The following is a 13,994-nucleotide window of genomic DNA, read 5'->3' on the forward strand; positions in this document are numbered from 1 at the left end:
CTCTAACATATCACACATCTACAAGCACTTCTTCCGCCTTCTGTCCATCTTGTCCTTGATAAAGGACAAATGACTAACTAACAAAAGACACCATGTTGTTTAGATGCACACACTTCCATCCACTCACTCACTCACACACACATCAACAGTACTGCCTTGGCAGATGACTGGCACCGGGCATGGTGCTGCCACCCGGCCTCATGTCCCCGGGGCGGAGTGCTGTCTGCAGCCAATTAACCAACAGGGCCGGTTGCCAGGTCCATATCCATCTAATCCTCTCCACCCTCCCTCCCTCCCGCCAAGTTGCCAGATTTAGCCGTCCCCTTTTTACACAGACTCTGTTGTGTTTAAAAAAAATATACAATGTGAGAGGGATAATGAAAGTAGGTTATTTGGTGTGTCTTTGTTGGATAAAGTCTTGGTGTAATCGAGCAGGTTGCAGCACTTGTCTGTGCTTTTTTAGCTGACCTAAATCAGATCAGAGAGGCTGGTCACGCCTGCTAATACGGCCCATCTTTTTCTACCAATGAAAAAACACACAAAAACATCTACCTACCTGAGTAGCTTAAACAAACGTTCTTATGTAGCCTGTAAAACCACAAACGTGTCGCTCCTTTTCAGGCGTTTGAAAGCTTTCAGAAAAGGACAAAGCAAGGGAAATGTGTTTTTTACCTTGTTATTTTTGACACAGTGGCTACATATGAGCATACCTGATTACATATTGTGACATTGTACAATAACACAACCTGTATCCTCTGCCTCCCTCTGTCCCCATGCACTGATAATGATTGTATATGGTCGCATAGTTTTATTTTTTATATCATTGTTGGGGCTTCATTTTGTTTCTGGGGTCATATATATTATTTTGTGCTATTATGTTGAAATGATTTGATGCGTCTCTGTAATTGATGCGCGGGAGAATGTTTGCGAGTGAGTGTGTGTGTGTACTGTAGCTTACTGAATGTGTGTGTGAGAGAGACTGAAGAGAAAAACGATCGGGCGTGTTGTTTAGTGGCTCGGTGTTGAGCTCCCAATGCACATCAGCCCTTTGCCTGTGTTCATCATCGTGCCAGTGTGTTCAGGTGTTCCCTTGCCTCTACATCCGTTCATCCAAATGAAAAGAGAGAGAAGAGGAGGAGGAGGAGACAGAGGGCCTTTTCCCTCAGGGGGAAATAAACACAAATGAGAAAAGATACTTTGGAAAAAAGGATATTTTTCTCCTCTGCGGGGTCACAAAGAAGAGTGTACATTTTTAAGTTAATTGAAAATGATGAATAAAAAAAATCATTTGTTCTCTATATGAATGGCTGTATGTTAACCATGAACAAAAAGTAATGAGTTCTATGACAAAGACATATAATAAATTAATTTTAAAATTTTACCAGCGCTGTGTTTGTTTCTAACTTTGTGTGTGTGTGTGTGTGTGTGTGTGTGTGTGTGTGAGAGAGAGAGAGAGAGAGTGCATCTCTGTGTGTCTTTGTGTGTGTGTTTGTGTCTGTGTGTGTGTGTGTGTGTGTGTGTGTGTGAGAGAGAGAGAGAGAGAGTGCATCTCTGTGTGTCTTTGTGTGTGTGTTTGTGTCTGTGTGTGTGTGTGTGTGTGTTTGTGTGTGTGTCCTGTAGTGTAACTAGATTACGGTGATTTGCATCATCCACCCCTCATCTCACTAGAGGGCAGCACCGCAGCACACATCATTACAGCTCATTAGGATGCATCACTGTGAACTCAACATATTGCTTCGGATTAATTTTAAAAACAGCAGACTCTAATGTTAAAAACTCCTAAAGGAACCGGAGGTGTTTTATTACACTAAATGCTGTGTTTACAGACACAACACAAATCTAATATTACAAATTCCAAATAAACATTTATGCTGTTATTACCGGGCATGCTGATCACAGATTTAATTGCAGAATTAAGCAACTGCAACCAGATGGTACCACTGAAGCACAACTACTAAATCATGGCTGGATTAAACTGTTAAAGGGTCCCCTGGGCTGTAATTTGTTGTACGGCCCCTTTTGACCTCCCTCCCACCTTTGATGCTGAGTGCATGTACTGTGTCAACATCAAATTCTACGCTGAAATAAACAAGTGGGCCCCAGTTTGTCAGCTAGTTTGAGACGATTTGATTAAACGACATCATTTGGGGATTTGTGCTGCTCACACAGTGCCTCACTATAATTCACTGTGAAGACAAAGGCAGTGTTTCCATTTAACTGCAAAGCAAATTTTAAGCAAAGTTGCCAAAAGGAAAAAAGCTAATTAAGGTGTGTTTCCTTCAACTGGCTTGGAAGAAATAAACAAAGCTTCAGAGTAATTTCTTTGAATTTTATTATTTTCATGTCATTCAGTATTGACTGTTTAATGTTGTTCAGAGACAAAGACAAGTTAATATACCATTACAGAAGATGCTAGCAATGGAAAAAGTCATGAGTTCATGTTTGCTATATCAGAACTTATTCTGTTAAGGCATTTTATATTCCATTTAATGCATTAACTCTCCTTTGAAATGGAAAATAAATAAAGCAAGTACCGTTGAGGATGTTATCAGAGTTTTTAGGGGGTTTGTACTGTATTTTATTCTTTTATTTTGGATAGAGCCATGTTAGCTGTTTCCCCTACTTCTAGTCTACTACTTGCATTTTTAAAGGGGCTGTACACGACATTCAGAGCATTAATATAGCAGATCACAACTATTAACTATGTAAATATATGGTGGAGTAACAACGTCCTGGCCAGAGAATGCAGTCAGCCCCCTCAGTGTGTGTTTTCAACCACATTTTCTCTTCTTTGTTGATAACAAACAACAACAAATTATTGTGGTAGCTGGTCCGGTCATGCGTGCAAGTGAGTGCATGTGTGTGTCCCACTTGCCACCACTCTGCACTGCTTTCATACAACAGTTATGGATGATAACGCCTTCCCGACCCATTGCACCCGCCTGTTCGCCCTCAGGTTACACTGTTAAACTGCCTTGCCCTAAAGCATACCCTGCTTTATTATAAATAAGACTTAAAACTAATATTTGAGAACAAAAACTCACTCAGAAAATGTTCTTTTTTGTCCTGTCGCCCCCTGCTTGCTATAAGAGAGAATACAGGTTTGAAGCACTTCTGTGTTGGCTTCACTTTGGCTTCACTTTTCAGGCCTTGTAGCCTGCTGTTTTGAACTGAGCTTTTTGTGGGATGTGAGGTCATCGAGGCAGCTGCCCACACTACTTGGTTGGTAATCCAGCCTCGCCTCTAGTCACTGATATTACTGGGAGGCAAAATTGACTGAAAAACTGCAGTGGCCTTTAGGGATACATCTGCTTCATGACTATACCTTTCCTAAAACCATATGTTGAGGAATTATTAACCTACGCTGAAAACAGGAAGTGGATGTGACCATTAATCAAAATATAATAAAAGAAGATCATAAAAACACACATACTACCCCCGAATGTCTACAAATTCAACTGCAGTGACCCATTTTCCCATATACTGGTAACAAAATGGACATAAAATAGGTGTCATTTGGGGCCATGACACCACCATGACACATTCAGCGGGAGGAGGGAGTGACTTTATTTCTAAACATCCAGATAATGTCCACGTTGAGTGCCAGATCAGCCACAGTGGACCAGGGTGTAACAGCTCCCAGCCCAGTCACATACACTGAGGAATGCACTGCTGTTGTTTTTCTGTGTCTAAAGTGGAGACAATGAAGCAGGAACAAAAGGTTTTTAAGTTTATCTGAAGACACACATGCAAGCAGCTACATGCACTATGCAAAAATCAGATATGCATAGGTGCAAGCAAGCCACTATACTCATGCATATGCACTTTCATTTTATTTTAGCACATGAAAAAAAAAAAAGAAACACATTAAGTAGGTGGATGGTGACACCTGTTGCCCAGAAATTTAAGATTAAGATTGATCTTTCCTTTATTAGTCCCACAATGGAGAAATTTCCAGAATTACAGCAGCAAAGTGTCAGTGAGGTGGTGTTTTATTTTGGTGTTTTGGTCTAGTCATTTCCTGTGTTACTTTGAAATAGTAACTCTCCTCTCGTTTCAGGTCACTTCCCCTTCCCCGTGTGTCTTCTGTCTGATTGTCTCCTCTAATTATCGATTGTGTTCACCTGGTGCTGCCTCCCTCCTTGTGTTTAAATAGTCTGCGTTTTCCCTTGTCTTGTGCCAGTGTGTTTGACCTTGTCACCATACCAGCCCGTTTTTCTCATTCATGCCACAGCCTCAGATTTCCTTGCTTCGCCTTTTTGAGTATTCCTTGCAAGAGTGATTTTTCTTTGTAGTTTATTGTCAGCTTAGCGCTAGGATTTAGTTTCATAGTTTCTTTTGCCAGCCGTTTTGTTTGCCTCCCTTTTGGAGTGATTTTGTGTTCATTTACTAGTTTATCCCCTTCCTAGATTAGATATTAAGCCCCGTAACTCGAATTAGGACCTTTTAGTTTTATTTATTGGCGTAGATTGTTCATAGTGTTTTTCCTCCCTCCAAGTGGTTTTTATTTGTTTTTATTTTCTAGCTCAGCTTCAGGAGTTTCATAGCCTGTTTGTTTTCACCTTGTGTGGATTACTCTTGCTGCCGTCTTTGAAAATGAAGAGGCTATCAGTTCACCTGCTCTGCATCTGAGTCCTAATTTGAGCCAGGCCTGACACAAAGTGGACAACTAAATATGAATAAATAGTAAACAAGCAGTATAAACTAGAAAAATAAAGGTTTTTGCACTTAAACAAGTAAAACATATATACTTTTTAAAGTATTATAGTAAAAAAAAGTATAAATGTAAAAAGTAATAACAATTTAAACAAAAGGAAAATGAAATTTAGGAACATTATATACAGTAGAGACAGATAGTAGACAGAGCCAGCGGTTGAAGATGAACCATTGCACAGAGAATATTGCACATATTGAACAAAATAATTTAAAAAACACATCAAATACAGAACTAATACCTTTCTACATACTTACAGAGCCACCTCCAACAATTTCAGTTTTCTAATGCACATTAGCATACAAATTTGTACTTAATCAAATTAGATAACCACAAAGTTATGCAGTTAGATGATGTGCCCAGTTGGTATGTACAATGTAGACAATTGAGTAGACTGTTGAGAGACATGCTGATTAATTTATACATATCGGCAGGTACAGGTTTCACATGTAAGGGTTCAAGTTGCACGTTCAGGCTGGGAATGAATATAAAAGGGCCGGTTATTTACTGTAGCACTGATAAGGGGAAGTGGTAACAGGTGAGCAAGTGAATGAGATCGGTGGAAAAGTAGGGAAGGTAGAAAATTGCAATAATGGGGCCTTGGGATGTGGCCATGTGGCTGAAGGAATGTCATAACACTATAATGTTAATGCTAATTATCACAACATCTTACGCAAATGTCCAATAGGACGAAATGATGAAGTGATGAAATTTTTTAGGTCAAAAGTCAACTTCACTGTGACATCATAATGCTCTGCAGAAACACTTTTTCTGGCCATTATTGAGGCGCATCTGTTGGCTAAGAATGGGAAGATATGTCATATTGGATAAATCTTTGCAACGGATTGTGCAATTTTCATTAAGATTCAAACTAAATCTGTCGGAAAGAGACAAAAGATACGACACGTCAACATAATTAACACTCTTTTTAGGTAGGTCCTGACAAATGTTGTTTCTCTTCTGCCTTCCGTTGTCTTTATTTACTCGTTTATGTGTGTTACATGGGTTTCCAGTCAGCAGCAATTAATTAAGTTAATCTCATCACCTTGTAATATCCTCTTTGTGTTTTTCCTAATTGCTGATGACTCACACCACCATCTCAGCGGCTAATGACCAATCAATTAAAAAGCTTTTCTCCAGAATTACAGCAACCAGGCGATGTATTGGGAGCAGAGATGGAAAATTAAATGTACTGTGGTGCAAAATTGAATTATAAAGGAGGAAATGACTCCAATGTGGCAAAAAAAAAAAAACAGCAGGAAAGATGATGTGTTGTCGGATAGATTTGAGCGGAACAGCATGTTCCATTGTTGTTACATTTGTGAATCTGTTATCTGCTATAATACAGCAACACAATATGTAAAAGAACACTGTGGTGATTTGCAGTGATGTCGAGAGGATGAACAGCACCATATGATCCCAAAAATTAATCTGTCTATCTATTATGATGCTTGACAAAACATGTTCTAAAGTATTTATATATATTATTCATTTCATAGATTTTTTTTCTAAACTAATTAGGAAAAGATAGCAGCATAAATATGGAAAATGAGACCACACACTCTGTGAAAAGTTAGTTTTACTTACTGCAGAGATGAGCTACAGATGGTGATTTGCTTTCATTGGTAGGTGCTTCTAGAAAATAACACTGATATTTTGATATTTGAGGCTGATGCATACTTACTATGTGTATGGCAGAAATGTATTACTGGAATGCAGGAATGCATTGTCACATTGAGGATGTGATATAGCACGCAAAAACATGATAAAAATTGTCTTTTGCTTTAATTAGGTCTGTCTTGGCAGCCCAGTTTGATGAGTGTCTTGCTGTGTCGGCCAATTAAGAACACTTGGGTCTTGGGTGCAGAAGCTTCAGTACAAACAAGCAGAATTTCTATCATGCAATAAAACAAGTCTAATAATTTACACTCTTCACACTGAAAAAACATGAGAAATGAACAAATCATCATTCTACTTGTTGCTGTGAAAGTACCAACACTCAAACCATAGCAAGTCGATTGATTATTTCCAAGCATTGTGTCAAATCAACCATCGTCTTTCTCTTGTAATTTATGTGACTTTGGTGCTGCACTTGATATCTGTTTGTGTTTGTAATGTTGGAGGCAAAGACTCAGTGCAATACTACAATACTTAGATCTTCTCTACATTTATCCACAACTGGACGGAGAAAATTTCCTAGATCACCACTGGATCTTTTTAACCTAATTTTATAGAGAAAAATAGTGGTGTATTTTTCTAATATATGCAAAACAGCTTTCAGTCAATCTTGTCATTACACTTTCTGCGTAGTATGCTGCTAAATAAATAAAGAGAGTCAGTTGGTGATTCCCTCCCTACTACAGTACCTGTCCTATTATATACATATATATATATATATATTATATTACTCCACACAGTTTACTATCAAATTGAGCAGAAATGCCACAAAAATGAAAGCAAATTCAGGCCGGGTAGCCAGAGGCCCTGTGTGTCAGCACTAATGATAATAACTCATATAAACCTCCTGCAGATGGAAAACTCTGGATAGCAGCTGCAGAGCTGGATGGCAGAGATTACAGAAGGCCTCAGGCGGAATGGATGGGTATTGCTCCTGTATTGCGTGGTGCGTGTGTGTGTGTGTGTGTGTGTGTGTGTGTGTGTGTGTGTGTGTGTGTGTGTGTTTCTGTCAACCAGCCTCTCAGAAAAGCACGGGGTGGGGTCAGACAAACTAGGGCGAACCACTCTGTAATTTGCAACCGAAAAAATGGAGCCAGACAACCCGTCACTGTGTGTGCGTGTGTGGAAAGGATGTGTGTGTGTGTGTGTGTGTATAAGTGCGTGCATGACTAAATGAATACCTGCAGGCTTGTCTGTGTGCATGTGTGTGTGTTCTTGTTTATTGCAGATACAGCCATTGTTGTGGGTGGTTTTTCCTTTGCAACAACATCAGCAGGACATTTCAGTCGTAGTGACTATAGCTGACTGTTTGCATTTGCACCACAGACGGAGCACACTGAGCGGCTCCAGCCCAGGAGGTGGAGCGGGCACTGCAGGTCAGACAGGCTGACTAATAGCTGTTGAAGCAAAGTGGGTCTGGATAAGCTCAATAGACTCTTATTTGAAGTAAACTTTCAAAGCAAAAAAGCAATATTGCATCTGAGGGCACTGTGAACTCAACCCAGCCTGTCCTTTTTACTAGAACCTTATAACTTTATATCATCCGCATCAAATCATTTAAAACTTAATCGCTATGTCGTTCAAATTTTATTCACCCTTGTGGCAGTCTGCTGCTTTGAGCCAAGCTCGAGGTCTGGCTCTACAGAGATTGCGTGTCAGTCTGCTGGTCTTCCACTCTGGTCCAGACTTTAATATTTCAAGTTATTATATGGTTGAAATGTGGACAAACAGTCACAGAGAGGAGAAGGATGAAAGCTCTCCTTTAGCGCCACCATGAGGTCTACATTTGTTGTTCAGGGTGAAATATCTTGATATGAATTGTATGGTTAATTGTCATGTTTTTGGTTTTAGTTAATCAAATCCCTAGTCCAAGTCACTCCAAGTCAAATAGTGAAAAATGTCAATGTCTATGTCTACAATGCATACTGACCTCTATGACCCTGTGACCTTTCCTAGTACCACCAGCAGGTAGACATGTTGTGTTATTATTTATCTATTAGAAAAACTGTTTGATGATTTCTGCATTTGGTAAATACTACATGCATGGTCCTTAGGAGAATGCATTTGAAAACTTTGATCTCCTGAATATCCTCTGGTCTGACAGCCTCAACTGAACTTTGTGCTAATTAGGAATTGTAAGCATGGCTACACATTAAACTAACACGATAAACATCAACATTTCAGCATTATCATTGTGAGTGTGTTATTGGCATTTTGTTCAAAGCAAATGCCGCTGGCATAGTTGCAGACTCTTAGTCTTGTTTGAATGTGTTACAGCAAATCTTTTTTTTTAAATCAACCAATTCACAAAGTGTGAATTCACTAGACTTATGCCAGATTTTTTTGTATGGGTGAAGCTACAAAGACTGTTTAATGTGCTGCTTCCAAATACCTTTTTACAGCAAGCAAATGTGTATGTAAAAATGATGGTTAGAATAAAATGTTGTGTTCCGAGCCATGGCAATGTGACAGTGAGCCATTAAACACAATAGCAGGCACCTGAAACCATCAGGTTATTCTACTACTTGGCTCTGCTCCTGTCATTGTCCACAATTGTATCACATAATTGAATGCTTCTGATTAACCTCCTGGCTCAACCATCTGAAGCCATATTAACCCTCTGTAGTCCATCTATTTATTGAAAATACATGTTTTATTTATATATGATATAGAGACAAGCTGAGAAAGCCAGTTGAAATTACAATCATAGGAGCTTTTTACAGTGTGCCATTTGTGTTTCTAGACCATTTTTAAAATGTGAATTTTAATTTTATTATGAAAACTATTGCTATTTTTAATTTACATGCAAATAGACTGTTTTGTAGTGTTATCATTTATTATTTTTTCGGCTAACCCTAACCCTAATCTGACTGATAGCCAAGTTTGTGTGGAGAAAAAGGAGCCATGCATGTGATGTAAGAACAGACTGAAAGATGCTAAACAGAGACAGAAATTAATGCATAGGAAGTTGACAAATTTGAACCAAAATCTCCTGGACTTCAGAGGTTTAAATGGACAAACATGCTGAATTCACTTAAGTCCAACTACTAATGCAGGAAAAGGCAGAGAGGCAGTGGTTGAAACAGCAATGATGAAGTGCCCGGGAGTCGTAGCAGAGCATCTAGTCATCAGTTTGGGTTTGAGTTTGGTCACACAACTGACATCAGTGTTGCTTTACTTTTACATCAGCCTCACCCCCTGCTTCTTTAGCACCTGTTCCTTTTTTCTGACAGCAATTACCTTCATTCTACATGTCATTTCCTAAGAGACAGCGGATCAGTTTGAGTGACAAGTGTGGGATTGAGAAAGAAGGGGACTAAGGTGGAAAAAAACCAACACAACCTGTCAAGCGAGTGTGTTTTTTACGATGATTAGCTCGAAATGTCTACAGTCGAGTCACACATTGTGCTTGTCATGAACAAGAACTCGAGGCCTTTTCGCAGATTATTGCTTTGCCTCCATTTTCTAAAGAAAATATTCCTTTTCCAGCCTCACATTCATCACCACCTTTCACCCCTGAAGCAACAGCAGAGGGTGGCAGGTTATTCGATGTTTGCCACGGTTGTAAATTGCCTGGCCATGACAGACATACAGCAAGCTTCGTCATCCTCTCAGAACCACTGTCTTATTATATACAGCATATAGATGTATCAAATCATCTCTGTAAAGTTCTTGGTAAAAACCAGAGCCGGCCCAAGGCATAAGCGAACTAAGCGACTGATTAGGGCCCTGTGGCTGCTAGGGGGCCCCCCCAAGAGCAATTAACAAAAATATATATTTTTATTTTTATTTATTGCCTGTATGAGTGATGAATTATATATGATCAAATATATAGTGTTGTACAAAAACACAATTTCATGTCAACAGAGTGTTATCCTTCAGTGGCAGAGAAAAGGAAGAGGGAGAGGAGAAAAAACGCCAAGGCAAAGGTAGCTAGGTATGTTTGCTTGTCTTGGTAATGGAATGTTTATCAAAGCGATTTGTGTAGCTGTTGATAGCAAATTAGCTTGTTAAAAATCAGAGAAATGCATCTTTTAAATCAGAGAAATGCGTCTTTTAACTGGCCGGTTGGTTAAATGTGTTTGTCTTTGAGTAATACTGAGCTTAACTTTGCCTAGATTATGGGGGTTGGCCCGATATATTTCGGCCTTTTCTTTGGGCTTCAAAATAAAGTTTTTCTTAACATTTGATAGCAGCAAACATGACTTAAAACGTAACTTTGTTTGCTAGTAAGTTCGGTGCTAGCAGTCTGTTTTTGCATCAGGCTACTAGTTATAGTTTGAAATATGTTGTTTGCACAGATTGTTAGCTGCAGAGCATGGTCATTTTGTGGGTAAAAATAAACTTTATTTCTTTATTACATCAACTCATAAGTTATGTGTGTGTGAACTTCCCCAGGACCTGTTAAAGTCCTTTGGAGAATCAGCCCAGTGCCAGTCCACACCCTCAGGCTCCACTGTGGGTAAAGCATCAGGTGAGGGAAAGACTGTCACCATGCAGTATACATTTAATTTAGAAGTATAAGAATTACACGTACACGTGTGTGTGTGTGTGTGTGTGTGTGTGTGTGTGTGTGTGTGTGTGTGTGTGTGTGAATGATCAACAATCAATATTATTGGCAGAAATAGAGGGCCCCAATGCTTAGGGCCCCATGGAGGCTTGGGCCAGCTCTGGTAAAAACACACCTTCAAATTTAATCTGCATTGGCTTTCATATAGACATACAGAGAGCTGCAGAGAGTGGTGAGGATGGCTGAGTGACTATTGGGACAACTCTGCCAACCATTCAGGAGCTGGCCCAGAAAAGATGCCTGTCAAAAGCAAAAGGCATCATCAAAGACTCCACCCACCCCGTCCACAGACTGTTTTTCCTTCTCCTCTCTGGCAGGAGGTGCCGCAGTTTGTGAGGCTAAAAAACAGCTTCTACCCCACTGCCATCAGACTATTGAACAACAAACCCCACTGATTCTATTGATTTTATTCTGCTTATTTATCTGTTATCTATCTTATTTTACTGTTTTTATATTTATTTTTTAATTATCCTGTGGTGTTTCTAATATATGTGTTTTGCTCGATATTTTGTTCTACAGTAAACTGTGGAATGACAATGAAGAAATCTTGAATCTTGATATAATTACGTCTAAATAGACTTTAATGTCACCCATGGGTGTCTGGAGGGCCATTTGTGAAGCTCAGTGCGGTAGTTTTGGCCATCACCATCTTGGCCCTGCTTAACTCTAAGAAAGTTGGGCAAAGAGTGTAGCTGAGGAGAACCAATTGAAGGCTGGTTGCTGAAACTATGGTAGATTTAGTTAAACTCTTGGTGCACTGTATGTTGGGCTGTTTTGAGGATGCTCTGGGTTCGATTGCGTAGGCCTGTGTATTGAACTGACTGTGTAAAGGAGCAACATAAAACTACAAGCCTCGCCTCTTTATTATTAAGTGTAAGATTTCCTACCCTCCACTTGGATATTGTACATGCTACAACAGTATAGTACCCTGGCAGGGCCATGTGGCTGCAGGTTTTCCTTCCAACCAGGCAGAAGCATTTATTTATATTTATTCATTTATTCAACTGATCTCAGGGTTGAAACATTAGTCGAATCAGGGGTGTTGTTGATTGGTTGGAACAGACATCTTGAAAGAGTTATTATTCTGAAAGAATATAATAGAAGCAGGGTACCAGGGGCACAGATGGGACTTTTGAAATGGGGGCGACAAAGCTGTCACCAAATGATTTCAACTCAATTAGTTATTTTTCCACTCCATGCCTTAACCAAAATATGTTTTATTTAAACATTTTTAAATGAACTGTAGTGTAAACAACAACCAACATATGTACATAAAAGAAGTTTGTACATGAAATTCCCAGTGCAGCCAAACAAATTTACTGACTTGAAGCTGATTCAGTGAAGGACCCCAAAACATCTCTCCTCTTTTCATTACCCTGAACATACTGCTGGGCAATTTCTTGTCTGTCAGGATTTTCCCCCGGGAGAACATTTTTGCCGTAAAAGCATATATTTGGTGGCCTCTCGCACATTCTAATAATACTATTCCATCCTAATCATTTCATATTTTAATTAATTATTGTAAAGGAGAATAAGGGTTCTTCTATGTTTTATTTAAGGCATCATATTTTGACAGTCTTCTTGCAAATTCTGTGGTGGGTTCAGTCTTCTTTGCTTTTATTTTGAAGGCGGGTCTAACACGCTCTTACCGTAATGCCTTATGGTGTGTTTGATTTACACTGAAGTCTGAACTTGGAGATCGGAACAACATTGAAAATTCTGACATTCGTGTAGACCTTGAACGCACCATTAGCCGCCGGACTCTCTATGTGCTGCAATGTATATAATTGAATTAACGGAACATTAGGTTATACCGGTGATGTTTGTTGCTGAAAGTGGGGGGGACGGATCGGGATCACTATGAATCTGGGGGGGGGGACATATCCAGCCGCCCCAGTAACATCTGTGCGCATGCAGGGTACCTGTGATAGCACACACCTGACATTTAAAGTCATCGTGACCTTAATTATGCATAACTTTAATCCTTAATACGATTTATGTGACGATCTGACGTAATTCGCGCCCCAGACACACCTCCCCTGTGCAACCAATAGGAATCTTGCATCCAATGGCGTAATCCGTCCCTCTTTTTTTAACTATCAGCGCCAAAAATAAAGATGGCTGTTTGCGGAAACAGCTATAGTCTGTCCGGTCCAGGCGGCAATCTCCGTGCCTGAGCCATAGACTGTATATAAATAATGGACGTAGTCACCGTGATGTCACCCATTGGTTTGTGGACTGCCCGTTGGAAGCCTCGAGTTCAGCGTTATACTCATCGCCATCTTGCGTCGCCATCTTGTTTCCGATACGCGGCGCAGACCATAATTGGACTGTGGCGGAGCGCGAGGGATCTGACGACACTGACTACATGCCTCTCTACACCGGCAACCCGACTGAGAGAAGCCGCTGCTAATTCATGTTAGCATTAACTGGAGCATTAACTGGGATGTTAGTTTTGGCTAGCAAAAAAACAAAAACAAAATGTATCTTTCTTACCTCAGAAAACTGAGTAGCGACTCCTTGGAGCGTCTGTTAGTCCAACCAAACACTGAACAAGACATTTTTATTGAACAAAACGTTCAAATAAACTGTCATTAAGTGAAAATACAGTGTGAAAGGGTCAAAGTTATGAGACCAAATCGGTAAAGGTCCTCTTTTCTATCTATATAACGTTATATATAACTTTATTGACACGTTGCCGTGGATACGCATTGCTCTGCTTCTCTCCTGGTGACGGCCCGCCTTGTCAGTGACCTGTCAATCAAAGCTAGAAACGCCCCAAATCATATGATTCTTTATCTTCTATTTTCTTCTAAATGGGGCCATTATTAGAACTATTGACATCAAATTGTCTTGAAGAAGATTTTTTACTAGCGATTGAGACCATAATGTTGTCCCTGAAAAATTTTTCTGAGGTAATAAATCAAGTGAGAAGTTTTCAAATTTAGCACTGAAATGAATGGGCAGATTTCTTTTGCAGCCAAACTTAGCACCCCCTACTGGAATTTTCGGTGAATTGCAGGCTTTATGCAC

Source organism: Centropristis striata, chromosome 1 (genome assembly GCF_030273125.1).
Source record: "Centropristis striata isolate RG_2023a ecotype Rhode Island chromosome 1, C.striata_1.0, whole genome shotgun sequence".
NCBI lineage: Eukaryota > Metazoa > Chordata > Actinopteri > Perciformes > Serranidae > Centropristis > Centropristis striata.